Source organism: Dreissena polymorpha, chromosome 14 (genome assembly GCF_020536995.1).
Source record: "Dreissena polymorpha isolate Duluth1 chromosome 14, UMN_Dpol_1.0, whole genome shotgun sequence".
Classification (NCBI taxonomy): domain Eukaryota; kingdom Metazoa; phylum Mollusca; class Bivalvia; order Myida; family Dreissenidae; genus Dreissena; species Dreissena polymorpha.
Window position 1 is genome coordinate 66,022,764 of NC_068368.1, and position 4,795 is coordinate 66,027,558.

Consider the following 4,795-nt stretch of genomic DNA (forward strand, 5'->3'; position numbering starts at 1 on the left):
TGAGTGGCCTCCGATTCCACCAATTAAGTGCCTTACTCCCGTCAGTTGAATTATAGCGACGCCTGGAACTTGTTCGCCACCTTGAATGCCACCACAGATTGGGCAACACTGCCCGGGCGGGATGATAGGGCGCTGGCACATAATGAGTGGACATTTCGAAGGATCGCAGCCTCCCATTGGTCCATCCGGAAGTGTAACCTTACCACCTTTACCACCGCCACCACCGCCTCTACCTCCACTACCGCCTTGACCGCCACCACCGTGACCACCGCCACCACCGCCACAACCACCGCCACCACAACCGCCATCACCGCCACAACCACCGCCACCACAACCGCCACCACCGCCACAACCACCGCCACCACAACCGCCATCACCGCCACCGCCACCTTGGGTTTGATCATTGTAGCTACCACCGTGTTTTACATCTTTTGAAACAACTGAAAGAAACAATTCACAAACACTATATTGTAATTAAGGCTATGTTTATAACGACTAGACAAAACTCAAAATGTTTTTTGCTCTCAACGGGTATATTTGCGAAGACAGTCATAGGTAAATACATTCGTATGGTATAAATAAAAAATACAGATAAGGGAACATGAAACTTTCATGCACCACATTGCTTTTAGCATACATGCGATTTTTTTTGTGTGTAACCAAATATTTATTATTTTAATTTCCTTTTTCATGAGATTTTCAGTTGCTCTACTGTAAACAGAATATTTTTTTAATTTGACAAAAATATGTTCAGCAATTAGCATATTGTGGGCGTTTGAATGTACCAATCATAAAATAATACAATGGTTGTTTTGAGATGTGCACAATTGATCAGATTTTAACGGTAATAGAATGTATGTTTCCATTCTAAAGGATCAAAGTATTGCTTAAAGGGGCCTTTTCACGGATTTTGGCATGTATTGAAGTTTGCCATTAAATGCTTTATATTGATAAATGCACACATTGGATCTAAAAATCTCTAGTAAAAAAACAACAAGAATACAATTTAAGCAAGAAAAAAAGTAACCCTCACCGGGGCTCGAACCACTTACCCCTGGAGCCAGGGAGCAAAAGTCTACTGCTCTATCCATTAGACCATCCGCTCTCATACACTGAACAATGTATTTTTTCTTTATATAAGCAATCCTCGTTGTATCAAAAAATACCACGACAACAACCGAAAACTCCAAATTATTCAATCGTTTCGCGTTGCAACGCTTTATAATTTTCGGGTTTTTAAATCGTCAAAAGATGCATATAATGGCTATTTTAGATCATGGTAAATGTTCAGTATTACTGTCTCCGCACAAATATCATAACTAAAACGAAAATTTGCGAATCTGAACCAACGTTTTTCAATTTTGTCAATTTACCCAAACGTGAAAAGGCCCCTTTAACGTGGAATATCGACGTACAAATAATGAGATCCGGGTACTTCCTCAATACTCTTTTTGTGCAGCTATGAACATTTTAAGACGAAAATTACAAACACAGACATATTTTGGATTAGTTGATTAGTTGTATATTATTATTGTATTCATTATAGCTTGTTAAAGATACTATTGCCGAATACTTTCCGAAACGAAACGCATATTTAATATTTTTGAATACATTATTTAAACCGACGTTTGCCTGCCTAACTCTGTATTTAATATGCGCAATATATCAACTTACCAATGTCACTGTTTCCATAACTGACCAGAATCACCAACAACAGAACTGTCGACGCCGGCAACATCACTTAAGTTCACTAGTTATAAAATAGTAAAGCAGATCTTCGTGAAATGTAACCCATGAATTGTTCATATTTCTTTTATACTGTTTCTGGATCTTGCGCTGACTCAAACCTCTGGACCAACGTTACAGGATGATTTTTTTTATCAATTAGTACAGCAATTTGTATGTATCATGTTAAAATCATGTAACTGAGTTCGTCACCGTGATGTTTTTATTAACGGCAGTGTAAAATGCACGATAATTGGCGCCACTGCATGTTTTAAGGGCGTTTTTTTAACGTCAATTTAGTAAACATCATGCTTTAAGTTCTGTTGCATCTGGTGAATGGCTATAAATATTGTTTACGTCAAAAGGCATTTGTATAATTAATTTGTGTACTTATTTTGCGCGTTTGCGACATCCAATTATTTGCTCAATCAAAAACTTTCACACAAAAAGGAAACCATAACTAGGTGTGGATTGGATTACTTAATAATCGTGTCCAGCCAAGCCTGTAAGTATGCGTGTTTTGTTAATTAAATATTTAATAATGATCCTTTTAAATTTTTAATGACCACCTTTCTGTGGCGAGCAAAACTGCACCTCTCGACACCGTTTTATCAGTCATATGTCTATATAACTATCTTAATTACAATGAGAACATGTACAATGTCGTCCAGGCCCCGTGTTCACAAAACGATTTTGCAATCGAAAATCGATTTTAACTGACATCGATTTTCATTTTTGCCTATCAACTACAATGGAAATCCATTTTCAATGACATGCAAAATCGATTTTCGATTGCAAAAAAAATGCTTGGTGAAAACGGGGCCTGATATTTCTTGCACTTTTTATACGAAACGAAAGGTAATGTGACGCGAGCTGTATGGTCGAGTAGATTGCTGGCGTGCTCAATACTGTACCGAGTGATTGTCCTGTGGTTATATGTGACGCATTCATGTCCATTATGCAGTCGCTTTCCTGGTATATGTTGGAACATCCTCCGAAAATAAGTATTTTTCTCATGTTAACACACAGATGGAGTGCGTTCATATGTTAAAGCACGTTTAGATATTTTAATCATGCATCTTTGTGGTCGCTGTTTTAGCGAAGGTTGCATGTATAATGAAATAAAAGAAAGTAATTAATCTCAGCAAATACAACAGTGGTCAAACAAATAAAAAATGATGTTTTTTTTTCGTCCTGCTAATTGTTTGTAGAATCCCAATGTAAATGCATATCCTTGATCGGTCATGATGAGTTAAACGTCGACTTGAATAGACACGTACATAATAATGTATTTTGATGGATGAACATGAGTGATATATTTTGATGGGTGAAAATGTCGATATTATTAGCAGCAATATAATGTAAAACAATTCATGAATTTAACCAATTTAAGCATAGTGTTTAGAAAAAAACCTTGGCAAACAGCGTAGACCCAGATGAGACGTCGCGTCTTAACAGTGTCTGCGCTGTTTGCTTGAATGAATTTCCAAAAGAAATATTCTAAATATAGAAATAAATATACTAAACATCCCTAATTATGGAAATAAATTGATCCAATTTAGACGGATGGGAGAGTCCACTAGGCATAAATGGGTTAATTCGCGATTTGTATTGCGTGTTTGCAACATTTATCATTAATCATGTGATAATGTTGTGTATGTTTACATATATAGTGCAATCTGGCATGTTACTCAATCGATAAAAAAGCGACGCAAAATGTAAATTACCAAAGCCAGCAAATGCTGTATGCTTTTTTGCTTCATATTATTTTTATAGCTTTGATAAAAAAACGTTTCAATGTTGTTAGGAGGGATTAATTCATACTTTGAGGAATGCGGAACTGTACCACAAGTGTTTAGTATATATCAACCATATCTTAAAATATACAGATTCAGTATCTTTAAACAGTTTGCAATTGGTATTTTTGTAAAGTCAGATCCGGAGTCTCTTTACTATCCGACGATAATAGGTCGGCTGGTCTCACTTTTGAAGCAAAACAATATGTGAGCTAGATTTTTACACAACCACTTATTTGAATAATTCACACGTAAAGATTATGACTGCAGTTCGATTTCTCGGTATTTCGTTCACTAAGTAGGTGCTTTACTCCACCTGGTTGTTTCATGGGTCTAATGGCCGTACAGTTATTGAAACAGTAAATCGATCGGTAAGCTAAGCTCAGTGATATTTCGGGCGACCATCAGACTTTAGTAATCAAATCAGACTTGTACCCAATTGATCTCACAGATGGAGGGGAAATGGTTGCAACAGTCACTTTCGATCCATGTAACGTTCATCATCGCACAGTCTTCGTTGTCGGCGTTGTTGGGCTTGCCGGGACACCAGTCTTGAAAAAGTAATGTTTTCGTGCATGGATATTTTTTTTTCAAATATCAATAGACAACAATTTAAAAACTGCATATATAGAATGAATTATTGCAATTGTTCTGCCCTTCAAAACTAATGGTTTAATATGTTATACACATTGGTCCGGTTTCGAGATTATTCTCAAACTTATTTTATAAATACATCAATTTTCTATTTTAATAGTATTTTCCAGTGGAAAACTAATTCATAAATTAAAACTACTTTAAATAAAAAGACGGATTATTGGCAAGAAAACTTAAAGCAATCGAATCATGAGGGCATGCTTGATTGATTGCCATAATTTATGTCGAATCTTTATTAAATGTATGTATAGATAGATGATTCACTAGCAAATAAAGGAGGTAGGTTATCGTTAATCTCCTGTTTCTACTGTCATAGAGACGACGACATTCCGGTGAATGAGGGTCTCTGTCCTGACCCACCCACGACAAGACGCCTCCGATGTAATCGTCACATAACCCCAGCCACTTCCTGTTTTACTTGCGCGGAAACATCGCAGCTGCATACAATACACGTGTTCAACACATATATTTAAGAAATTAGTTTGTATAAAGAGTATTCAATCGACATATTAATACCTATTCATTTAACAATACGAGTCTAAATCTTTGCTTTGTTTCGTTTGCTCAAATATCATGTAACGCACATGTATGTAATATAATAACAAATTAAAAATAAATAC